The 27,200-nt window shown below is 35.9% G+C and overlaps 1 long non-coding RNA gene across 1 annotated transcript; it reads left to right on the top strand.

Moving 5' to 3' along the window:
- The first annotated feature begins 540 nt into the window (after window positions 1-540).
- LOC112948894 lies at window positions 541-26,334 on the top strand. The gene is made up of 4 exons (XR_003249723.1): window positions 541-605; window positions 853-1,006; window positions 7,730-7,847; window positions 26,306-26,334. It is a non-coding gene; the product is annotated as an uncharacterized LOC112948894 (long non-coding RNA).
- Window positions 26,335-27,200: the final 866 nt, after the last annotated feature.

Below are 27,200 nucleotides of genomic sequence, written 5' to 3'. Positions count from 1 at the left end.
AGGCTTTAATAAGTTTAAATCAAACTATGACTCCATTTGCTCTTGTGCTACAACTAAAAAGCAAGGAAATGGTAAAATTGTATTTTTTTAAACAACCTAAATGACTTATTTTTAACTTATGCCCGAGATTCTACCCAAAAATACAATGACCTGGGAGCAAACATTTCAGGTGCACCTCGCAAAGTGCCGGTTGCGTGGGCGTTGCACCTGCTCCTTGCAGATTGCACGTTGCTCTCGGGGCTTGGACTTGGGCTCTCATGGAGCCCGAGCTCCTGATGAGTTAAGGGCTTCAGGTGCTAATTGCAAGGGGTGCCCCTCCCCCCGGCAGCGCTTGCAGGCGACGCTAAGGAGCGGGCGGTTTCTGGGCAGGCGGCGGTTGGGATTGCGCAACACCACGCGGCCGTTAAATAACGGTCGCCGCGCGGGGCGTGGCAGCGCAGCGCCCCCTGGCTCAGGTAACGGGCAGCAGCCCCGCCGCAGCGGGGCGGTTTTTCCAAATTTCTCCTCTGCCACGATGCTCCTGAGTATCCATCTTCATCCTGTGTGTGCTCGGGCAGGTCGGGGGAGCCGGAGCTTTGCCCGAGGAGCTGTTGGCGGCCTGCGAGGTATATTCGTCATCACTTTTTTCTTTTTTTTTCCCACGTCTAGCACGATGTGGACAAGGAGGAGACGTGGATCCCTGTGCCCGAGCAGAGCAGTTTGGAGAGAGTGGATTTCCTTACATACCTAGTAATTCAACGTGCAATTTTTCTTCATCAATGTTTAGCTTCAGTAGCTTGCATATTTTTCTTATCAATGATACTGGTCTTCCATGTTTATTTTAACTCTTTGTTTTTTTTTTTTTTTTTCCAGTTTGAAACATTGCTAGTTTCCAGGGGAACTCTGTTATGTTCAAGACATCATCCACTCTACCCTCGCCTCCAGCCTTGGTTTCTAGCTTTTACACTTAAACAGTTCCAGATAAATAAAAATTTACTTAACCAAGAGTCTTGAATTTTGGAAGTAGGTAAGTGTGTGCCATATTTTCCTGATTTTGGTGTAGTCCATTAAATATGGTTAGGCTTTTCATCCACTTTGTGCTATGAGATTGCCGCCCTCCTTAAAAAGTGCCAGAATGTGACGTGCATAGGTAACTTCAAGGTGAGTAAAATAGTTTTACTTATGGTATAATTTTTGATAAGTGAAACTATCACAAAAATAGATAAGATCTTGTGTTTCCCTTTATTCTGGAAACTTATCAGTAATTTTTGTTTTCATGTATCATGCTCTGACTTAGCATAATGTGGATAATGAAAATAAGGTAGGTATATTAAGTCTGTTTTACCAAAACTGCTGATTTATAGTAATTTAAAATTAGATGACTAGGTAGATCTATGCCTTCCTCTCCTCCTCAACACCACTAATATTTTCTGCGCCTATTCACCTGCCATTAAGCTCATGTGTCTTGTATCTGTAGCATAAAGATTTGTTGCCATGGAAAGAATTGTGATACTGTAAATGCATACATTTTATGCACAATTCTGATTCTATTCCAATGACATGGTAAATACATATGCAGCAAGGGAAGTGAACAATGCAACGTTGCATGTGTATTTCATAGGATTATTTTCTTGTAATAATGTCATATGTTGTGTACATCCGAAACTTACTAATTTTGTAAAAATACAGCGAAAGTAGAACTTTCTCAACAAATGAAGCCTGATTTTTAGTCCCCCTTTGTAGCTGTATTTAGTTGTATTTTGTATAAATATTTTGGCTTTTTTTCCCCTCTCCTTCTTTCAACTGTCTTTCACTGATTTTGGTGTGAATTTCTTGTTGGCATTTTTATGCCTTTTTGATAAAACTAGGCACATCAATACTAGGTAAGGATATAGTTACACAGTAGAATAATATGTCAGTGTACAGATATATGAATGTAAAGAATATGCCACAATTTTGAATGAGTAGCACTATTATTTTCCTAATAGCGCTACTAATTATTTTCCTAATAGCGCTTCCTAATAATTAGCGCTAATATTTTCCGCTATTTCCTCAAAAGAAAGGTGAAAAGATTGCATTATATACCAAATTTGTAGAGACCTGAGAAAAAGTAATTTGCTTCATACTATTCAATATCATTACATAATTACATCACATCCTAATTGACATCAAATGTGTTGTTTAGTAAACATATGTTGCTCCCCAGAGGCTCTGGGAACACTTTCATTTATCTATTTTTTCTCTCAAATATGACTAATTCAGCTGAATACATTTAAGGATTCAGAGCTCTTTGTCCCCATTTGTGCCCTTCATAAACACAGATCTGTTTTTATCAGAAACACACACTTAATGTGTGCTGAACATTTATGTGACCAAACTCCGGCATGAAAACTCGCAGCCAATAAGAAAGCGGTTAATTTGGCTTTGAAGAAGAGCGACATGTCAGTACCATTTGTATCCCAACTTAATTGGGTTCTTCAGATGATGTAAAGACTGCAGTCCTTGTAGGAAACAACCAAAACAACCAAACAAGCCACAAACAAAAAAGAACAGGAAACAAACAAATATTGTGGCTGTGAAATCTTTAAGTCTTTTGAGTTGCACTCTTCAATGAAAAACATCTTTTTTTCCATCGTGACATCATATGAGTCACGAAAAGCAATGACAGCAGAAGGAAGCAGGTTATTTTTAGAAGTGTCTCAAATGCAGTGCAGACTTTTAAAAATTATAGATTAAATTTCTTTACAGGGGTTTCTTATCCAGTGACATAACTGCTGGCTGGTACAAATCTCAGTTAGGGAAACACTGACCCAGACTCTTCTTTTTTGAGAGTTTTGGTCAGCTACCTGACATGATGAAAGTAAGTGCTTAATAGAGTAGTAAGTGCCACCCAAAACTTCTTTGGGTTATATTTGCCACTGCCACATTAATGAAGTGACATTGTTTCTACATGTTGGTTTCTTACCTGTGAAATAGAGATAATACTGACCTATTTAACGGGGGGGGGGGGGGGGGGGAAGCTCTGTAAGAATGTATTTGTATTAGCAGTTGAAGTTGGGACCTCAGTTTGGTGCCTTATAATAACAGGGAGAATAAGGCTTTGAAGAGAAGACACTTCCTCCTTTGAAGTATATGTGCGTATACTACCTGCTGAGAAAGGGGCATATTGTTCTGTTTTGTCTGTGGGTTATTCAAGCCTCCTGATGCCTCTAGGGTTACACAAGAGGCTAAAACTAGAATGGGGGACTTATATGTTCAATGGCTTATCAAGCAAGTAATCTATATCTGATTTCTGCTTTTTGTTCTCATTTGAGCACATTTTGTGTACCTAGTGATGAGACCTAATTAAATTAAGAGAAGAAACAAGAAATGAGACTTAGCAAAGACTAGGACAGGACATCTCAGTGGTCAATAAATCTAATAGTTTTCAGAACAGGTGTACTTTACTGTCCAAAAACAACTGCAGAGAAGTATCTTAATTTTAAAATTATGAGGGTGCTAGACTATTTGTGACTGTATGTTCTACTTAAGCATGTTGCAAAGGTGTCTAAGTGTAGATATGTTATAAAAAAGGATATCTCTCATTAGTATTCACATGGAAAGTATTTTCAAAACTCAGGAAATTGCAGGAAGTTGCAGTCCAAGCGTGATGAACACTATCTCATTCTTAGTGGCTTAAAATTTCTTGAAATTCCCAGAAGATGAGAGAGTTTGAACCTATCCAGAAAACCAGCAGTGCTTCAGGGTCAGAGAGGAGAAAGAATTTTGCTAAGGTTTTTGTCCCAGACTTAGTCCTTATTTCAGTGAACGTGAGGTTTGAGTTGAGGTTATTCAGGAAGGGTTATGTTTGAAGACTAGCAAGGTTACACCCTCGTGTTTGTACAAACAAATAAAGCTGCTTAGGTGCTATTTAGTCATTTCTGGGTTTTAGAGTCTGCATTAATCAGCTTAAAGAAGATACTTTATCTACTAAACTTCTACTAGAGTCAGAGATATTTGACTAAATGCAGTCCATTCCAATACCGCTTAACTATGCCACCTTTTTTATATTCTTTAAGTAGATATTATACCAAGTTGTAATAGAGTAAAATTGAATTTTGCAATTTTTGTTCTTATAGATCTTTGTGCAAGAGTGTCATTTACCTAATCGTTTATTTATCCTTTTTGTTTGGCACTGCAAATATCATCCATCTGATTACATTTGTGTATTTCCTTTTTGGTACTTCATAGTAAGTCAGTTTTATAGTATTTTTAAGTATTCATTGTATTATATACTTTGCTATGAGCTTTCTAATCCCTTTTATTAAATATTCTTCTGCACTTTAGCACAGCACTTTAGATAACTTATCCTATAATAGAGATATTTTCAGTATGAAAGTAGATTTAAGTGTTCCTAAAAATTATTTGTTTGTTTTTCCAAAATACCTTTAGGCACAGATAAAATATAATGGTTTCTTTACAAATCAAAAAACTAGCCCAAACCTTGTGGAAGATGATGACGAATTCTTTTGAGTTGGAGCGTGGACTTCAGGGACGTTATCTTCTAAAAAAGTATGCGTGTGAGCAGCGACGACTGCCTCCCTTTCAGTGCCAACTGAACCTGTTTTTACAATGTGAGCCTGTGTGATCAGGGACCTGCCTGACGGTTATTTCCCACTTGACAAAGGAAGTAGCTATCCTTAATTTTTGCCCAGAAAGTTTAGTTGCTCTCCAAGTATATGTGGTTGAGCTATAATTTCTCTTCTAACTAGAGAATAATATAACTAGAAAATAATAGTCTCGTTTAAGCCCTGTTACTTGGAAATCAAATGCCTTAGGCCTTTTTCCTTTGTATTCAGATGGGTGATTTAGACATCAGATTTTAATGTTAGAAGGTTTTAAATTAATGTTATAGGGCTTCATGTATAATTTGTTTAATTATTCCTTTTTACTTATTTTACTCACTTAAAAATCAGTTTTATAGTGCCACTGGCTAGCTTCATTTGTATCTCTTGGACTTCCCATTGGAGAACATTTGCATTTGAAAGTTTTCCTGGGCCTTGCTCCAGAGACTCTTGTGATAGTGTGGGTGAGAGGTTTTTTACTGATTATGAATTCCTCTTTTCTTGCCGTTGAGAATATCACAGAGCTTTCTAAGAGCTCTGTGAGCTAATTTAATGGAGATTCAATGTGGCAAAGACTATGGGAACATCAAATTTCGTAACCTTCATGCAGCATCTGACACTAAGGTGTTTAAAAGTTTCTTAAAAATGTGACACCTGTCATGAAACTTCAAATACATAATTATATGTATATGCTCTCCTTCATGTTTCTTGCTTAATATAAATATGAAGGTTGATTTATTAACAATAGTACTTGAAATGTGGTACATACCACATTGATCTATTTGTGCAGGTCTATTGATTTCTGTCAATATACTCTAGAGATCAGGCTTCCATACTGTAATAAATATCCCATAGAAATGGAGAGGGGAAGATGGAACATTCGTAGAGTTTGCTTTGGAGCTACAAGCAGTCAAGTGAACGTAGTTTTGGAGAAGTCCATTTGTATCCCAACAACATGCAGGCTTTCCCTTCATGCAAAAAAGAGTATTTGTAGGGAAAAAGTGGAGAAAAATGATTGTAGTTTGATTAACTTTTAGTATATTATCTTCATGACATGAACTGCTTCAATTTTTATCAGTTATAATTTTGCCTAATATAGTATCAGTATTATAAATGCAAATCTCCAGTGAAACAATAAATAGAATATTAACAAGTGCATTTCATTAGTTCAACTCTTTAAGATTAATATTTGCCAAACACTCCCCTGTGGTTTATTTGCTTTCCAGCCTAACATGTCTATATGCCTCTCTCTTATCCCTATTGTAGTTATAGTTTTCAAAACACCACATATTTTGTTTCTTGCCTCTTTTTCTATGACTTTAAGCTCCTCACTCCCTAGCAACTATGTGCAAGTAACTTAGATGAAAACTATGTTAAAATACTTCAGCAGAGAGCAATGAGTCAAGAATGAGAACAGGAGTGAGTCTGGAAAACAGCAGTGTGCCAAGTCCAGTTCTTCCTTTCTCCTTCAGTACCAAGTGTTTGAACTTGAAGTGTCCCATGGTATGTTAGGGCTAGCTGGAGGAGATGAGAGTAATTGACATGAAATGGGAATTTTTCCTTTGGTCCCTCTGCTTTTGTGAAGTTTTGTCCTGCCTAATTGGCAACAGCTTTTTCTTTATAGAACGTAAGCTCCACCAACCAGACAAGAAAAAGTCTCAGACTTCACCCAAGTGCAGACTAAAACTCTAGGGTTACAGATAAACTTATTTTGTTCTTTTTCACATTATTCATGGTTTCGCACTGGAACAGAACAAGGAGATGTATGCTGATGGGGAAGAAAAGATATCAGAGTTTGATGTTGTACTCTGAGGAGAATGCACAATGCAAGCTGATTCATATTTCCCTCATAGTTAATTAGATATATTGAGGGAACAGGAACACTGTGGTAGAGAAATGTAAGTTGGAAAAATATCTCTATTTGCTTAACTGGTAAAATAACTGGATGTTTTGTTCCTTTATGGTAGATGCATGGCAGATTTCGTGTCTGCCTGTTGATGCGCTTCAAGGTTGCTGGCAATAGTATCCTTTGCCTAAATCTGAGTCTCAGGAAGACATAGGGATACTCTTGCCGCTCTTTCAGATACCTTCATGGTTGTTTTCTTCCTGTGTGGGGGAAAGGAAAACATCTTTGTGCTAAATAAGAATACAAGAAATACAAGTTATGGAAAATAAACAAGCTATGGACATTATTTTTATTTGAAGATATTTAATTTTTTTATTAAAGAGCTTGTGGCCTAACATTCATCTTGAGCATGACTGTAAATCCTAGAAAAGATTCCTGTGTTTTTTCTGACTTTTTGCATATCTTTTAGTAATATCCTCACTACCTTCGCGTATGAGAGAATCTCTCCAAATTAACCACTATCCTACAACAACATTAAAAATGTGGGAACAAGGATATTTGACTCTCCTTTGAATTAAGGACAAGTGTGGACATTCCCTTTTTCTCTGTCAGGGTTTATTTATGAACACTCTAACTCCTACAGATAGAAATAGGATCAAGAAAAAAAAGTTCTTTGTTACATACAGACACATGAGTATTTTTCAGTGAAAAAATGTTGGAAAATGTTTATTATCATCCATAGAAGATGGGTGCTAGTACCAGAAACATTTTTGATATTAATAACAATAAAACAACATAATAAAAGCCACAGATATCAAAAGTTTGAATTTTACATTGATGGTAGATAATGATAGTCTAGTTTTAGACTATATTATATTTAAAGACTATTCTAATCTAGTTTTGAGAGAAAAGATGGGTAGAAAGTAGTATTGAAACAAATCTTGTAAGTCTTCAATTATCAAGGCTAGGCCTAAGATAGATCTGTATTGCCTTAATTGGCACTTTTCATATTTAAGCCACTTTACTAGAAATAATACTGTAATCCTTTACAGTAAGCCTTTTTAAGTTTGGGGCTGTCATTTAAATAATAGCACTGCTGTGGTGGTGGTGGTGGTGGTGGTGAACCTCCGAATGGAATTAGTGCTTATGGATGTGTTCAGTTTGGGAAGTGGAAGAAAAACTCATTTTTCAGAAAGGGATGATTTCCTAAAAAGCCTAATAAGGAGCTTGGCTGGTGATCTCCCAAATGAAATATTCACAATCACAAGCACATCTTTTCTTTTTCTGCCCATCTCTGCAGGTCATTAAAGGAGACGCAAGAAGAGGCTGTCTGGCTTAGCTTCATCAAAGAGATTGGGGATTAAAGTGCTGACATTGCACTTAGAAACATGACGTGCTGTAATTTGAGAGCAGAGAAGGTAAGGACAGTATGCTTTTTTTTAAAAAAAAAAAAAAATAACCCAACAAATTGTTAAATCTTACATGCAATTGCCAGTTATTTTAAAAGTTTTGAACTGGTAAAAATCAGGTTGCACTTGCCTGTGCAAGCAATAAAGGATCAATGCTTTACCATTTACCAGCTCTATACTGCTTGTAAGCTTACAATTGCTGTCAATTGAGCTTTGAGTATCCTGTTAAATATGGAAAGTATTATAACAATAGTTACAGTAATGGTTCCTGAGGCAAAATACTCAAAGATGCTTCTTATGTAGTTCTGATTATGTGAAAGTTTTGGGCTTATTTATAGACAGTTTGTATCTTTGCAACTTCTATGGGTAGACTTTGTAGTCCTGAGTCAACAGTTAATCTCAGTTCAGCAAGCATTTTTGCTTTCATGGGATGGTAAGTTCCCATTTAAACTAAATATGCTGGTGATTAGGGAGTCCTGAGACTGTGTGGTTAGATTTGAATTGGGAACACTGACAGGGCATTAAGGGTGGTGGTGGAGGTTGTTGTTATTTTAAGTAGCTGTGTCCCAGAGAAAATAAACAATATTATGGCAACCTCAGAGGATGGGTTGAACAGCTTCTTTGCTACTACATAGCTATAAAAAAGATATGGTGCACTAACATAAATGCACTCATTAAACACTCAGCAGTTTTGCAAGGGTGTGTTTTGTGTAGAAGGTCTTGCACATAATGCAAAGTACAAAATTCGTGTTCCAAAGTAGACTATTGTAGTTTTGTTTAATTTCTTTAGAAAAGACTGCTTCTTTTGCCAGATCATACTGTGGTTTGCTAGTGGCATTAAATGCTCGTTAATAGTGAAACCACACCAAAAATGTTTTCCACATTTGAACTGGAATTCAGACTTTCAGACAGTACAAAACCAGAGATATGGTACTTTCTCTGAAATCTTGCTGTATGGGAGATGTTTGTGTCAAACAGAAGAATCGACTTAAACACAGAGAAGCAAGGTTTGTATTCAAGTAGTCTTGTATTAATAAATTTGTCCTTAAAAGTTGAGTGCTAGTCACCTGTTTCATCGTATTTCCATGATAAAGTGGCTTTCTTAGTGAAAATAATGCTAGACTCGCACAAATCAAATATTCCTGATGGCTTATGTTCTTATTGCGTGCAAACTGAACACAGATGTGAACTGTAGGAAGGTGGCCAGTTTTTCTGTCAATTTGGCAGACAGTTTGTGGAAAGCCTTACAGTAGCTGACAGTTTTGGGGACTGCTAAAAGGTCAGCCATGCTTTATTACGTAAATGTGTATAGCATTACCCTTAACAAGATTTTTCTCTTTCCTTTTTCAACTACTACTGTTACTTTGGGTGAGGAGAGAGTGGAGACATCTATGTGATTTTATTCTTCTTTTCTAACATATGCATCATTTATTAAATTACAAATGGTATTTTACATTGTAATAAAAGGCAGGTCTGATGCCCTGTGGCTTACTGAGAAGATACATAACAGTTGAAATGTAAATTAGTACACAGCCACAAGAAATGCTGAGAGGCTTAATGGCATTTATATCATGATTAAACCAAGTAGTGTGCAGAGATTTGTAAGGGAGCAAAATGTTCGGCACAAATTAGGTAGAACTACATGCAACTGGCATTGAGCGTGTTTCTGCAAGTCTTTAGTAGTTAATTTGATTTAGTAATAGTAAGAGAATGAACTTGAAGTGGTGAAACTTCTCTTCAAGCAAGTTATTGGGGATAAAATGGGCTGCGGGTGAACATGGTAAGCACTACTCACAAAAAGGAGTAGTTATAAAATCAATAGAAAGCACTTAGCTTAAACCACTAATGATCTACATACATGTTTCAGGGCTTACAAGTTTGTTACATTTTAGCAAGATGTTAGAACAATTTGTGGCCAAGCCTATCAGCATGCTAGACCACAATCTTGTTTTTCTCTGATTTTCACAGTAGAGCGTTCACCATATTCTAAATGTTTAAATAACATAGAAACAGATCTGCATAGGAAACAATGCCTCTCGAATTTCTTTTTTGTTCCAAAAATCCCTATTGAAAATTCTTATAATGATTGAAATGCCCAGGAAAAGAAGAGAAAGTTCAAGGGAAATATTTAAAATATCTAAAATACACCAATCTAATGGATGCATTTGTCTGTTACCAATTTAGTTATGCAGTGCTTGAGATCCCATCATCTCAAGCCATTTATGAACTAGTTGCATTAAGAGAAAAAAAAAAAAACTTTCTTTGTATTTGGATCAGTTTCTTGACGTTTCATAGCTGTAATACCTAGCTTATATCTTCTGTAGACCTTTAGCTCCTTGTGTCCCTGTGTATATGTGTAGATGAAAGAACAAGACAAATATTTCAGAGATGAGCAAGAAGGGATTGTTTATCAAGGTACATAGGCCTGTAAGCAATGAGATGAAAATAGAAAGACCAAAGACAAGATTGAGTGCTGTAAAAAAAACTCAGGTGTTTTAAACTGTGGAATTTGGCAAACATGGGAACTAATAAAAGTCTTGTAGTTCAAGACACTTAAAATTGCCTTAATATTAGAAAATGGCCTTCAGAAAATAGTCTATCTGTGAAGGAACACACATTTTAGTGATGTAATTGAATTCTCATTTTCTAACATCATTGTTTCATGGTCTACTAGATTATTTCTTCTTTGGGCTGCTCTCTAGCAAAGGTCATCTTCGGCTTCAGACAGGAGTGATGCTTTCTGTCTTCAGACCAAGCCCATATTCTTTCTTTCACATTATTCTGTTGGTAATTTATTCCATTTTGATGGTGGGAGTATTCTAAGCCTTCAAAGAACTGTCTGCTACAACAATGACTGTTTATATCAAGTTCTAACTTGATGGGGAATGCGAGGTTTGTTCTCAAAGCACTATGATTTTGTATAGAGCTGGAATTAATTTTGTAGACATTCATCATGGTAGAAATCTGCCATACCATTAACGGATCCACTGAAACTGTTGAGTTCCTCAGAGAAGCAAGAGTAGCAGGCACAAATCTTACATCTTTTTGCATCTATTTGCTGTTAGAATGTACTTTGTGCCATTTTGTTTTATTGAATAAAAGCTGAAACAATTCTAATTTGGTTAAAAAAATGAAGAATGATTTCAATTAAAACTTGCACCTGTAGTATATTATAATATACTTGATGACTTTTTTGATAACCATTAGATTTACAACAAAATTATCTTGCAAACCTGTACATTTTGCTGTTGCACATAACAGAACAATATGAGCCCCCTCTTGTGGTCAAAAAACATTTCTAATTTCTAAAGTTATGAATCCGCTTCACTTTTTGCAGTGACAGAAATATTTGAAAATCCAAGGCTTCATTAATTTTCTCATATCCCTTAATATTAAGGTGTTAAGAGACTGAAAGTAAGTAAGACTGAAGGTCATTCTAACCAGAAGGTAAAAGCTTTAGTTACGTTATGTTTAAAAGCCCGAATAGTCATGCCAGGTATGTAAGTGGAGAGTCCTTAGTTTAACAACATGTTTCTTGGCCATTAACATTAAGATAAGAGGGATTAAGCTTCATAAGCATGTGTTCATTAAGATGGAAGGAATAATTAAACAACTTCTGGGCTGACAGACATTGCAAAAATAAGCTACTAATAGTAAACATCTAATAAAGACTGTTAATTCCTAGAAAACTGGAGAAAAACAGGTTTCCTACATGAAAATAGTAATTGTGAAGTGACACCTTCATCAGTAGTAATGTTTTATAGATTGACAACCTAGAGTCTACTTGTAATTATTGCTTGTTTACCAAGATTACTTTTGCTCCTGTTAATCATAGAAAACAGTATAGTGGCACTGAAATTGTGGCTCTTATTCTTAATTATTATACATTCAAGAGTATTTGATACTCTTTCCTTAGGGAATTAATTTTATGTGGTTCCTTTCTTGTGGTTAGGAAATAGCAGAAAGCTCAAAACTCTTAGTTGAAATAGAAAAGTATACAGAAGCCATCGTACTATTAATTGCTGCCCTAATCTGTGTTAGGGTTTTCTTCGGTAAATTACCCCTTTTGAACTAGGAGACAAACTGCAAATGAGACACTGTTCTGATTTGACAAATGCAATGTATTACAACATGTAATGATTGTGGTAATTACATCCTAAATGGATAGTTTTCAACAGCCCTTTTAACTATTTTAGGTCATAATCACCAATGATCAGCACCTTCTCCTCAAGGTGTAATGAGACTAAAATTCTGTTGCCATTTGTAACATATTTTAGTTAATCTGGGAAGTACTTCATGAAAAGTAAGATCAGAAGGTATACCTGGCACATGCATTCTTTCCTAAAGCGAGGAGTGACAGTGCACCTCCTCAGAGTTGAATAAGGTGGTTAGGATTCATTCATTACTGTGCACTAGATGTCATTTCTTTGGCAGAAAAGGAAACCTGCAAAATAAATTAAGAGACCTTAGAACTGAAAGATAATCTGAGGGAGAAGAACTGGAAGACTTTTTAGGAAGTGTTAATTTATGCCCTTTGTAACTGTCTGGAATGCATTTGACAACAGTAAATTAGTCTAGATTAGATTTTCTTGTCATGTGAACCTGAATTTGATTATATTCAGAAACAATTAAAGCTATATTTTTAAAAGTGAACTGTTGTGGGATTTTTCATGGAAGGAATTTTAGCAGGAGTGTCTGCATGGCCATTAAATTAGCAATAGTGAGAATTTTCACTAAAAAGGAAAAACCATATTGCCTATTTATAGCAAATTGATAACAAACCTGTTACCATCAGCTTCAGTGTTACACGGAGAAAAGATGGAGACAAATGAACAGCTGTACTTTCTAGAGTGCAAATACTTTCTTCCACAGCTTGAAAAGTTAGTTTTATCATTTATCAGATTTTTCCATTCTTTGAAACACTTAAACCTTCTATCAATTACTCCTGAATCCACTTGTTTAGTTTTCAAACATTCTCAAGGCTAACTGCAGAAGAGCTTTAAGACATGGTGATTTCCTTTAAAACATAGCTTAAGAAGCATTGTTCAACTCTATAGGAAAATAAAAAATTAGCTAGAGAGAAGATAAAGTAATACACCAGGAAAATTTTAATGCTTAATCTGGAACAGTATTGTTTTTCAGTGAATACTTTTAGATGCATGAATTTTTATGACTTATTAATGGGGAGTTATTAACACTGTGGCTTTTCTAGACTAGCAGTTTTGATATTCTACAGCTCCTTTAATTTCCACTTATTTTTCTTCCTTTCCCATCTGTTCTTTAGCTTTCTTTCTTACACTCCTGTTCATTTAGTTGTTTTTGTCTGTCTTTCCTTTGCTCTTACTTCCCTAACTACCACACCATATGAAGCCAGAGAAAACCTCACTAGCTCATAGCGTTGCTTAGCAATGTCATGCATCTCTTGTTGTCTGTTGTGAAGCCATGGTAGTCTGGTCTTTCAACAGATTGCTACATCACTGCTTTGCTATAGGTCCTTTTTTTTTCCTGAGATTTCTGATAAGAGATGATGTGTCTAGACAGCATACATAAGAGATTACTTTCCATCCATTATAATATAATTAGACCAAGCCATACCAAAGCTCACCAAGATTTTATGTTTAAAAGGTCAACAGCTTTTATTCCATATTTCAAAGATAAGCACCTTACATTGTGCTTAATATGTAGAGTGCTGTGCCTGAAAGAAAAAGAACTTCAAAAGATTTTCCTTCTGTTATATCATTCAAAATAGACATTTGATACTGTAATACGTCCATTTTAGTGTCTGTGATTCATGGAACCAGAGATAAAAATAGGTCAGCTATGCCCCTACTGGTGCAGGATTATTCCCTGAAATATATTTTCTAAGTCCAGAGTAGATTTAACTATCTCAAGTGAGGATTTACATTTATTAAACTGGAGAGCTGTTTTTTTTTTTTTTTTTTTTTTTTTTTTACGGCAGACTAATACATCAACTTTTATTAGTTCTATTGTGGCATCATCTGGAGAGCTCAAATGAAATTAGGTTCCCATTGTGCAAGGTAATCTACGAAGGCATGTTAAGAAGTAATTTTTCCCTAAAGGGTTTACAGTTTAAATATATGAAACAAAGAATGAGAGACTATACCAGTGCCCCTGTTTTAGTAAAGCACCACTCAAGCAATAAGAGATGAGCTAGTTTGCTCTTTGGCTCACTGGTAGTATGTGTAACAGAACTGATGAGTCTAGAGCATCTGTGTTCTAGTTATAGCGTTATCTAGAAACATGTCTTTGTGACTGAGCATCTGTCTTTGGAGGATTTGATTGTTAGATTTTTTTTTGTTTGTCTTTTTTCTCTAATCTGTTCCTCTGTTTGGATTTATAATTTCACAACCTCACTCAAGTATAAAATGTCCTGTGGTAAGTAGCCCTACTTATTCAAAATGCTAGTCAAATATCTGAGGATATCTGTCGACTAGTCCTCTTTTGTTAAATCTCCGTTGCTCATGACGTACTTGTCGAGTTCTTTCTTTTTTATTTTTTCCCTTTTTCTCTGCCAGCTCCTTTGTTACTGGGAGTCCATTCCATCTTTCTTTAGCTTTCTAATTCAAAGTTTCCATAATTCAATGCAGTATCACAGAACAGTTTAGCCAAAATCCTACAAAACAACAAAGCTGACTTCAATGTTTCTGAGTGATTGCTGCCTTGCATATTCTGTAACTGGAAGTATTTCTCCTTGGAAAAATTTCTCTGTCTTGCAAAGATCCGTAAGGCAAATCTGAGCTAAAATAATACAGTATGGTTCCAAAAGGTTACTATTATTAAGCTCGCATATCAACCAAAGCTTGCAGAAATTTAAAAACAAGCCTATTTCTTCTGGTATTTTTGGCCAATATAGATGAAAGTGGTTATTGAGTAGTACAGATAAGTTTTGCTTTTATTGATGTGTTAGACTTTTCTAGCAGATTACCATGTGTCCTGTGACATAGCAATCTATCTAATTTCTTATCTAACCTTGGATCTACACACACACACACACACACACGCGTGCGCACACACACCCCTACCTAACTGGTTTCTCATTAAGAAACTTTTCAATAGTTCCTTAATTTCGATTAAGAGGAGCGTTTCAATAACAGGAAGACAGTGTTACACATGTGCTTTCTGTGGTAATTGAAAGAGGGATAAGGTCTTACCGGCCTTATGCTCCTTATTCCATCTGGAAAAGCTGAGTTAAATTGAATTGGGAAACAGACTGAGAATGCAGCTTGTTCACTGAACGTCCTTAGACCTAAATTAGGAAAAAGTTGAGGGAAGGCCATTCAGATTTGGTTATTTTACAGTGTTTTTATGGTTGTTTCATGTTATGATTGATCCCTTCAGTCAACCACTGTGTAAGTTGTTGGACTAGCTTTAGATCAGGGAGGGATAGCTTGCCATTTACAGAGCCAATATGGTAGCAGCCATACAGAACAGTGTATTAATGCCAGTAGACTGTGCTAGTGATTACAGAAGGACTGTTCCAGAAGGCAAGCTGACTGAGGTGTCTGAAGCAAACATTTTATGGGCGATCTTTTTCTTTATAGGAAAAAAGTCATTAATAAATGAAATGATTAGTCTTCCTCCTATATAATGATTTATGGGACTTTTTCAGCATTACAGTAAAAGTGCTTTAGTGTAAGCTACTTGTTATTGCTCTCAGTTACTCCATGCTCCCCTTTCCTCTCCTTTCAAAGCATTTTGCAACTCCTCCCTTCACAGTTCTTAAGTCAACTGAACAAATGTAAGGAAACATCAACATTAAATCTGCCATGCACCTTAATATTTCCATGCTTGACTTTTTTCCACATTTACCAGATCTCAATGAAGAAAATCGCTTTATAGCAAAAACATTTTTCAAGTGTCTTCATAAATAAAAGTTGTAAGGAGAAATCAGAAATGTTTGAAAGAGATTTGTTTTATGAGGCTTCTAAGTGAAAACATTGAAATAGCTAAATTTTGGAATATAAGCTTTCAATTTTCATGTTGCTTTAGCAATAATAAAAGCAGCCTAACAACACGAAAGAGAATCAGTCCTTTTGGATGTTCTCCTAACCCAACTACACGAGCTTTCCAGGTACCATGCTTTTTTCTCATCTATTTCTGAAAATACGTCCATCAATCTCTCCGCTGGTAGTACAATATTCTTGGGAGAGAGGGTGGTGGGGGGACGCAACAGTGTGAAAAGGAGTCCGTTCATGTGTCTGTTCATTTTGTGTCTCTTCTAAATTTGAACAAATAAATCTATTCCCTCTCACCCACTCAACAAGGTATTTTCTGTTTTAACATTGAGACAACAGGAGAGAAAATGACAGCAGATTTCAATATGTTAACAGCAGAAAGAATGCTAACAGCTCACTATTTTTGGGAAAAATAGAAGCCAGTGTCTTCAGGCTCAGACATCTGTTTCATATAATTTGCCAAAAATGCTGTAGCTATGAGCTGTAGTAACATTAATTAATATAGCTACTGTTGGAGAGAAGTGATTGCCTTAAAAGATTAAAGAAATATATGTATCATCATGGTTTTTTTTCTCATACATACTCTTTTTTTCCTCAGTGCAATTATGCTGGATTGTAATTTGACTTTAAGTTTTCATTATCCCTCTTTACAACTGCTGTTACTAAGTTCATCACTTGTTTAATATGTTGGGAACTGATAATGTTATAATGATGCTATTGTGCATTCTCTTCACCTGTAACAAACTACTGAAAGGTAGTTAGTGCTGTCACGCACGCTTACCAGCTACTGATGGAAACTTTTGTCCTAGAACATGCTTATCTATTGTTCAGTCAGCTTTATTCAAGACCATGTTACTCTTCAGTCAAAAACAAATCAGTAAGTAGGAACACAACTGTTGTACCAAATGTGCAAGTTGAGGAACTGATTGCTTTTGACCCTAATTTAACTCCTTATGCTCTTTACTCTGCCTGTGATAGAGGCTCTATCTTAGGATAGTCCTGGAATACCTGCTGTGTCTGTTTCTGCCACTGAACAGGAAAAAGGTGCGGAGTCAAAAATGAGCAGGCAGTGTTTATGTGTACAGGTTGGCTTTTGTTCCTTGAGTGCCTTGTTTTCCTGGTCTGCTCCTTCCTGGAGTAGCACCTCAGACACAATACAAGTAAGAAACATACACTATACTTGACTGTGCAAATCTTGTAAGAAGCATACACTATACTTGACTGTGCAAATCTCGACTGTATCAAGGCTTTCTCTTGCCATGCTGCATTCCTCTTCCTCTGATGTGTATGTGGTGTATAATGTATTTAGTTCAGTCGCTCCATATATCATATGTTGCCCTGTATAGTCCTGTAGATCTACATCATGGGCTAGTCAGATATTATGGGCTAATTTAAAAACTAAAGGCAAAAACGATTGAACTTGCTTTTTATTTCCTTAAGCACCCTTCTGTCTTAGAAAACCATGATGAAGAAATCAAATCATAGAATCTGCAGTAAAGCCTTGAGAAGTTGATAAGCCCATGTTTATTGAAAACAGGGGAAGAAGTGATTTATTCATTTTGTATTTTATAGTCTCTTTTTTTTTTCTAATGTGGAAAAAAAACCCCTAATCACAGCAGGTAAGCAGCAGATACCAAAGCAACAGCAAAACCCTAGTAGATACTGTTGGATATTTTGGATTTTTTTTTTTTTTGGTGTGCTTGCTCCTTGTTTGTTTGTTTGTTTTTTTCTTCCCCTCAACTACAGCTAAGTTCTCATGTGACTGTATTTTTTTTCACATAGAATAAGTGACACCACATATATTGTGACACTCTGACTAAAATCAGATTAAAGGGAGGTCTGTTTTCAATGGGATTTCAAAACATGCATTTTTTGTCAATATTCTGAGAAAAGCTACACCACATCAAAATATTAATTTCAATTTCATCACAAAAGACTATGCTTTAATTTTTTTTAAGTAAGGTGCCTAAGTGAAACCTAGACCTTCAATGTTAAGCTGAATATGCAGCTGTAGGAGTCAAGCTTCCTATATAGACATACAGAATATTATAGTTTTGTGTTACAGCTGAGTTGATTAAGAATATCCTGCTGTTTTCTCAATGGTGAGTCATTTGAGCTGGCATGATCAGGTGGAAAGAAAGTAAAAGCCTCTAGTGAGAACATGGCTGGAGCAGGACATCCTTCTTTGTCCGCAGTGAGACATGACATGAGGTCAGATGAGCTTGGAATATGGAAACTTCTCTATACTCTAACATGATGTGGCTATTTTCATTTCTTTGCTACTCAAAGATCTACCAGTATTGCACAGAAAAACCCATGGGAAGAATTGTACTTAGTAGAATTGTACATGTAATCTGTAGTAAACAGATTATATGCCTCTACTGAAGAGAACAGAAGTCTTTCCTTCTGTGGTTAATATTACTTAAAACTTGTTACTAACAGAGGTAAAGAATTAGTACCATCTATTGGCAGACCTGGTAATGAGAATTCTTGTTGCTGTCAAAGTGAGAGTGAATGAGCAACTTGATTTGATAAATCTTAGGTCTGTGTTGACTATACTACCAATTTTCTATGCCATCCTGGACTAAGGACTAACCTTTCTTTTTTTTTTTTTTTCTATCTGTTATGTCTCTGTAAAATGAGGAAGCTAAAATACTGTGTTTCCTTCTGATATATTTGAACAATATCACATGATGGTACCCTTAGTAGGTATGAAGATAAAATTCCAACTAAATAGAAGTTGTCTATAAATTGTTTTTTCTGAATTCAAAGACAGATCAGCTCACTATTATATATCCAAGTAGGTATCTAAACAAGGTGTATATTTATGCCTGTTCTTTTCCACAAATGCTGATGGCATGCAAAATGCACCGGAGAAAGTTATGATAGGATATGTTAGCCATATTGATGGATTTGAAACTAAGGAATAGAATAGAAAATATCATTTTTCAGAAAGAATTGAAAACTAGAGTTCATTGTATATATAACAGGTCTGGTGGAACTATGAGCCAGGATGCTTTCTTGATTTTTGTAGGGCTTGGGCTCTAAATCATTAGATGGAATTTTCTGTTCTTGCTAAAAAATATTTAAATTGCATTTGAATATCTTATTACATGAGGACATGCAACTGAGTGGGATTGATCAAGAGTCTTTGTAGTTAGCTCACAGAGCAGTTCTTTCTCTTTTGGTCCATCATCAGGCCTGAGTATAGTGTCAGACATCTGATTAACACAGAAAATCATAGGCTTACTGAATCATTTGATATTTCTTGGAGAATAAAGGCAACTATAAAATAGAGTATGAATAATTCATGTACAGGATTGTCCAAAGTCATTTTTGATGCAATTCTTCTCTCCCCCTCCTTCAGAACTCAACATTTCTTTTAAAAGGCAGTATGATTAAAGTGCATTTCTATAGGACAGAGATGTCTTCCTTTTCAAATATGTATCTTATAACGCAAAAGTGACACAAATGTTGAAAATAGTAAGGAGGACAAAAATATATTGAAATTTCTTTACCACAGAGAACTGTATGCTGAGAAAATAAACTGACTTGTTATTTCAGGAGATTTAGTCATGACAGCATAAAACTATGCTTTCAGTGGAGGGTACAAATAGTTTTTAAGAGCATCAACCTGTCACAAAGTGTAAACAGAGAACTTAGTGCACAAGTTTCTTTCTGTGCAGTGCTGAGGAGGAGGAAAATAGAAGAATCCCTCTTAGGCTGCCTCATTGCCTCTGTTTCACTTAATGGGCTGTGTTGGGATGCGAAGTAGTATGTTCTGGAAAATATTCTTCTATTGGTGTAACATATTTAACATGTTAACTGATTAAAAGAGATTCCCACCAGCCAGTAGATAATATATAAAAATATTCATGTTTTGTTTGATCAAGTATGATGAATTAGGCTTTCATGGTGAGTTAGCTGAGCAAGGTGGAAATACCAGAGGATGATGGACTGAGTGTACTCTGTCTCTTGTTTCAGAGGGCTGTAGCTGGAAAGAGGTGCCAAATTGACTCTTGTAATATTGCAACATCTTTACAGCTGAAAAACTAATACCAGGATACAATCAATAGCATGGTGAGAAGTAAGATGGGGAGCAAGTGAAAGAGTCAGCTGTGCTTGAGGTTGTCAGGAAATCCCCGTGAGGATGTCATGCTCGTATAGCTGCCTCGTTTCTGGCATCCTTTATGAAGTGGTCAGCTCTTACTGAGGTTTTCATTGCACTAAAATGCTATAATACTGTAGCCAGTTGAACTGGTGTTTTCTTAAATATTTTTGCCATTATCTTAATGTATGCTATTCTTATGCACATTGTGTTCACATGGGAGGGAGAATAAGGTACAGTGGTTGTTAAAAGTCATTCTTGAAGCAACGTTTTGCCATGTTGTCTGTTTCATTTGAAGATGCCCTACCTTACCAGTTCTACTAAAAATACTATTGATATATAGAATCCAGGTTAAAAACAAAACACTTGAGTGAGTGATAATAGTGACTTGCAAGTACCTTGACTCAGAGATTTTGCTCTGGCAGTGCTTGCAGTGCTGGCTGCTAAAGTGAAGGTAAAAAGAGCGCATAAGAAAGTGATCACAGATCACTGTAAAAAGTAATCAGAAACAGGATGTTATAAAGGTTTAGATTGAAGTGTGTTTTTTTTCCTTAAGGCTAACAAAAGGTTTTTTAAATATCTTTCCCAAGATTGGAATCTTACATAACACGTGTATGTATATTTATAGATATGTATATTATTTTATCTTGCATTATTAGCCAGAAGATTCTGGAAGATGCTTTGAGAAGGATCCACAAGACAATTTTTGGTGTCACCACGGCAAATTTTAACCCTTTTGGTAAAAATACAACAAAAAAAAGTCCTGACCAAAACAAAAACATTAAAAAAAATACAAAAACAAACAAACAAAAACAAAGGGGAGTAGAAGATTCTCAAGTTTTTTTGTTGCTATTGTTTGTCTTTATTTTTTTTCCCCTCACTGGGGCTATTGATAAAAAGCTCAAAGGCTGCTTGGCAGTGACCTCAGTCCTTTTCATAAGACCAGGGGAATGCAGGGGAAGCTAAAGCTTGCGTTTAGTCAGTGATCTGTGAATAACCCTGAGTCCCTTAATGACGTGAGAGGAGCCTCCAAAGGGAGACAGTGAGTCAGAGACAAGGAGGCTCAGAGATTGCTTGAACAGCCATTAGCACGTCATTGGTAATCCCAGGGACACCTTTCACATCCCTGGCATTTGTCTCAATGCACTCTACCGAAGGCTGGTACTGTGTTTTATTTAAGGCTTTCTCTCTACCTTCTGGAGATGTGTGTGTATCTTACTGTAGTCTGGCTGATTGGTTGCCTGTTGTGTTTACTAACACTCTGAGATCCTGCAAGAGAGGGGAATCTGCGGAATTTCTACCACGGCTGAATACCCCTGTAATGAATGTGCATTTTATATCAGCGATAGGAACCTCAAAGGATATGTAAATAAATACGCAAGTGAAAGCAAATCTTTTATAGGACATGCAAGTTGCCACATTGCAGAGAAGGGAGGAAAAAAAAAAACCACCACCACCAACAAAAAAGGTTAGCTTGATATAGTATTACCCAGCTCTGCTTCTGCCTGCTTGTGTCATGTAATAAGAATCTTAATGATAATACATGTGCGTTTACTGATGAGGAATGCTAATCTTGTTTGCTTTTTGTCTCTGCTGAGCATTTGTGTTTTTCTAAATAGCTGCCTGGAAGTTGGATAAAGGAAATAGCTAGCTAATGTTTATTGAGCAATAAAGACAGACTATTTAGGATTATTAAAACTTCTTCTTTATTCAGACTCCCCCTCTACCCCCTCCCCCAAGCACACATACATTTTGGGAGGTGAAAAGTGGCAACATAATACAGTAACAAAAATTGCAATAGTCTGAATGAGGATAACAGGGTTGTTTCAAATGGTAAAGTTTACACTGAGGTTCCATAGCTGCTAGGGCTGGTCAAAATTTAAGAACTTTTAGTCCAGTGTTCTCCCCAATCTTGTGTCGTGTGTTAGTGCTTCTTACTATGCTTGCTTCAGTTCTGAATTTTGTCACAGCTTCAGTGATTGAAATTAAGCAAGTACTGTCCTTAATGACTCAGTTCCTCCTTTTTGTAAAATGCCATATTAGTATTTATAGAAATAAAATTACTAGTGTTCATCTAAATATGAAAATAATAGAACTGTTTTTACACCTTAGTTTTTTTTACAGAAAATATCAGAATTCCATGTGCACTTTTTATTTTTGGCTTGCAAAAGAATAAACATTTGAAACCCATAGTATTTCAGCCAAAAACATTTGTTACGGCCACTTTTTATTTTTATGAGCCCTCTGCTGTAGTGTCTCAAAGGAGATTGTTGCCCTTAGCTAAATTTTCTTTGAACTCCAATTCTCTTGATCCATGGCAGCTGAAGAGTGGTCTTGTATCCCAATTGTCTGATGATAAGTGGCTATGTTGCATATGAGCAAAATATAATCTGGGAAGCATAAGGCACTGTAGCAGCATTAGCAAATAAAAATATTTAAATTTATGCAACAAAATTAACTTTTTTAGTAGGATTATCTTCAATTTTCCAGTTGCTCTATCTTCTGCAAAGAAGACAAATATAACCATGATCCTTTCTCTGAGAAACAACTGAGCATTCCCCCCACAAAGGGAGCGAGCATCTGCTTACTCTGCTAATAAAAGCTGTGGAAGTTTGGAAAAAGTATGGAAGTCTTCATAGGGAATAACATTAAGCATGTCTGCACTTTCCCTAAGGAACACTGGTAGTACAAAACTAGAAAAAAGTACCTTGCTTGTTATTTTAGGGAAGCAACTCTTCTTGTAAGTATTTTTTTCATTCTTATATCACAAACTTTTTTCTTCTGTACAGTTAAAATAGATTTTAACAATTTCTTTCCCCTCTTTTTATCGTGAGTCAAAATTGCTAATTTAATTATCCAGGAAGTGCTAAACATAGCCACATTTCAGAACTTTGCAAATGTTGTTTGTAGAATTATTTATATTGACTACATTGGAAATATGGGTGATTAGCAATGATTACTGTCTTAGTTTGTGAGAACTTCCAGATGGAACTCCCACCATCCTTTAAGGACAGAGCTTCTTGATTATGTATAAGTTTGAGTTTGACATTCAGTGAATGCTTTAAAGGATGACAATAGAGAAAAGCATAAATGGGCATGGGGAGAACAGCTGGGATTCAGAACAGTAGGTATCAATATGGCATGATGAACAAGGAGGACAGTGAATTTATTGTCAGTTGGTAACTGCAGATTTTCAGTGCTTTCACTTCTTGGTGTAGCACCTTTGTTTCTTGCTCAGTAGAACTGGTGATTTTGGTTCACTTCTAGAACTCAGCAGCATTTTTAGTTAATGCTAATATCAACTGTTGAAAAGACTTCAGCGTTATGCATGCTTTTCTAGCAGTTCTAGTACACTTGCGTACTACATCATTCTACATATTTAGGGAAAGGACTTCTATACAATGCAGTCAGCATTTCCTGTTATCTACTGTGATTGTTTCTAACCAGTTGAAATTTTGGGGCATGTGTAATAATGTGTAGTTACTTGTAGTAACTAGTTTTGTCCAAACTTTTGTGAACAAGAAATTTTCTAACGTGTAAGAAAATTTGCCTAATTTACAGAAGAGTTTTTTCATTGTGTCTTCATCTGTAAATTATGAAATCTACCTTAGCCATAATTTATGAAATATACCTTTTCTGCACTCAGTGGTAGTGACTACCTATTGCTGTAGTCACTAAAATAAGTAGCTTTAAGTTAGAGTGAACAACCTGCTTGAAACTGGGCAAATGACTCTACTCAGTCTTGATGTTATTTGCAATAATTCTTTTATTCAAATTAATTTTTATTTCTTGAGATGTCTTGGTCCTTTGCGGAAATATAGTTCATACCAAAGTCCAGGTTAAGAAAATCCTCGTTCTATCCTATTGAGGATAATGCAACTGAATATCAACTTAATTAATTAGTTTAACTTTACAGCAGTTTACAAATAATTCCCATGAGTTTTGTTCCTGCCTACTTGCTTGTCTGTGCTTGTTATTATGCTCACTTAAAAGCATAAACATAATTAAAATGCTTTCATAGATTTTTTTGCCTCTTATGTTGGGATGTGTATTTTATTTTTGTGCCACTTTGTAAGACAATCTGTATTAAGATTCAGAAGAATTACTGGTTTCATCAGGCCTGGCATCCTTTGGGACCTATATTTGGATCCATACATAGGGAAGTTGGTAGAACTTAGTAGAGCTCTAAGGAAAAGCAGAGTAGAGTATTAAAAGAAGGACCTGAATGGATCTTTTCCTCTACATTTTTTCTGGGATCATGTCTCTCATAATTTGGAGAAGTCTCATGTCGTAAAGCATTCAGTAAGACTGCAGGATAGTGGCCGAGGAGGAACCCTTCTTACCACCAAAAAATAGTTTTTGTCATTTAGTGCACACATAGGTATTCTGAAAATTTCAGAGCTTGAATTTGACCTTGCAGACTCCTCATGTGCAAAGGGAAAAAAAGGATAGACTTCAGAGAGCAAGACCATCTCTTTTTCATGTTGCGTTCATGTGAAAGTTGGTGATGTAAGTAGTAATTGCCATTTGTCAATCATAGAGGATTAACACAATTCCCCACTGAGCATGCAAAAACCTCTAGCCCATTACATGTCTAATTCTCAATGAGAATTTTATAAGCTTTCCACATGAGTAGCTATATCCCATGAACCATGAGTATCTTTTCAGCTGACAAGAATTGGGAATGCACAACTCTTAAGACAAGGCATAGTCTACACTCTGAATTAGGCCCCAATTCAACTGATTAAAGAGAAGTTCAAGATTTAGACAAGGTTGGACTGACAAAAGAAATTGCAATGTATAACTTTGCTTCATATTTTTCATATGACTAAAATATTATGATATCTTGTTAACATGCACTGAGAAGGGCAAATATCAGGAAAGGAAATTTTTATTTTAGGATGATTGAAATAGTGTAACGGGATAAAATTTAAGCAAAGAAAATCAGCCTGAATCACGACTTATTCTTTACAGTGAGATTAAAAGAGGGAAGGGGAGAGAGGGGGAGAGAGAGAGAGAGAGAGAGAGAATATTTATCCACTGATACAGGGAGTTATATAATAAAGCAGTCTTTTGTTATTTTTAATCTAGAATGTATTGATAATTCAAAATTAATAAGGTTTTAATTATCATGCTAGAAAAAAAACTTTCTGCTTACTTAAGTATGGCTTAAGTATTGGAGCTAACCTTAATAGTGTATGCTTTTTCAAACTAGATGAAGTGCAAAACGTATGTGCAAATGTAAATCTGTAAATGTAGCACACAATACAGTGTAAAAACCTCCAGCATCACAGTGACTCTAAAATGCATTGTAACTCAAAAAAAAAAAAAAAGTTATCTTTACTTTGCAGAAGGATTTTATCATGCTCATAAGTGTGTATATATAGCTGTGAGTATGTCGAAAGCAACTAGCACAGGATTGCTTAGCTGAGTGGGAGGTGATGCAGGACTGTGCTATTAGTGAGCAGGAGGTGGGAGGTGACTGAGGCTGATGGGCAGGTGGGATATAGTATTTATACACATATGTTTACAAGTATTTTTAGATTCGATAAAAATAAGCAAATGTTAATTTAATGAGACAACTTGCCTCAAGGGTAGGTAGAGTGATGTAATAACTCCAAGTGAGGTAGTGTAGTAGACAGAGCATGACAATTGCGAGATAAGAACACACATTTTTAACTCTGGTGTCACTTAAGTTTTTCACATTGCATTTCCCCTTCCCCATGTATTCTATATAACAATTTTGGCTGGACACATTCTGCAAAGGGACATGTGGTATACTGCACATGTGCTTACAGCTTAATGTAGCACAGTTAAAAAATGATGGCATCTTTAATGACTAGCCATGTAGGGAGGTGGACAGTAACAGCAGAGAGATCTGTATAAGGATTTTCATTTTATGCTTTTTTTTTCTTATCTCTCATTTCCTTCTCTTCACTTTCACTCTTATAACCAAAGACTAGGATGAACGTATTTGTACGTATTTGTGATTTTCCAGGTAGTAGCACTGGTAATTGTTTGGGAATCTTTTTAAAACTTCCTGAGGGTTCATCTTGTCTTTACTTCACCAGAAATACAATGATGTCAATATGTCCTCTGAAAAAGATGCATAAAAATTAGACTGGACCAAGGGTCCAGAGCTACACTACTATGAGCATAAATTAAGCCTGTCTGAGGCAGAGACTGAAGAAATGGCCAGGAAGGTATGCACTGTAACTGAATTCCAATTAAATTGAGCTGTGCAGTAGATGCTGAGGATATGGCAAATGAAGTGGAAATAAACTTAAGCTCAAATTAGGCTGTCAAACTAGGGTAGAAGTTCAATCATTATGTATCTAATGCTATCATATATATTTTATTTGGTATCTCTTGCCTTGCTATAGGTACATCTTGGTACTGGTCTTGGATTTTATCTCTAAAAGACTTCTGTGAAGAAAATACCATTATCTCCACGTACAGATAGTGTTCAGAATGGACTGAATTTCTTGCCAACCTTACATGGCAGCCCACAAGTGGAGCTGAGATTTCCAGAGTACAATCCATCATGCCCAGACAAACATTTGACAAATTTTTATTGACCTGTTTACTTTCTTTCTTACCAGAAATCAGAACAGCACACTCAGGGTCTGTACTGACTGCTAGATCAGAAAATAGAGTCTCTGGAAGTTCTAGCAGCAAAGCTTCAACACTCAGGAACCCCATAAGGCTTTTTTCTCAAATTTCTAACTTTTAAGTGAATCCTTAAAGTGTGCCTATTTCTGTTTGAAGATGCAAAGGCTAAAAATAAATAAATATTTGCAACGTGCACATTCTTCTCCTTCCGGATATTTGCATGTTCCTGACAAGGAACTTAATTAGACAAATTTAATTAAGGGAAACTAGCTGCCCGGCGTCAGGCTGTTCCCCAAATGTTTTCCAAGCTATGATGAATTAATTTTTATGGTCCCTGATTTAGTGCAAAGTTCAGATCTGTACTCAACTCTAAACCTGGAACAAGAGAAATTGGGCTGTAGATGAGGAGAGTGTTCTGTGTGGAATAATGCAGATTTTGACTACTCAATATACTAAACAGGAATTAGTAATACCTATTTATTACAGATTTATCATATACCCTCTGCCATATATGTATTTTCAAACTCTTCAGAAGGTATTCAACCCCATTTTATATTCCTCTGGACAAGTTTCCATTAAAATAGATTTACTTGGGTTTGAAATAATGATTGTCAGTCCTGCGTTGTCCTAGATGGAGATTCTCTTAAAAATAAAAGTGGCAAAAGA

Source organism: Nothoprocta perdicaria, unplaced genomic scaffold (genome assembly GCF_003342845.1).
Source record: "Nothoprocta perdicaria isolate Ctin4 unplaced genomic scaffold, notPer1 scaffold_28, whole genome shotgun sequence".
Classification (NCBI taxonomy): domain Eukaryota; kingdom Metazoa; phylum Chordata; class Aves; order Tinamiformes; family Tinamidae; genus Nothoprocta; species Nothoprocta perdicaria.
Note: the sequence above shows the minus strand (reverse complement) of the source record. Positions and strands in the feature narration are given on the sequence as shown.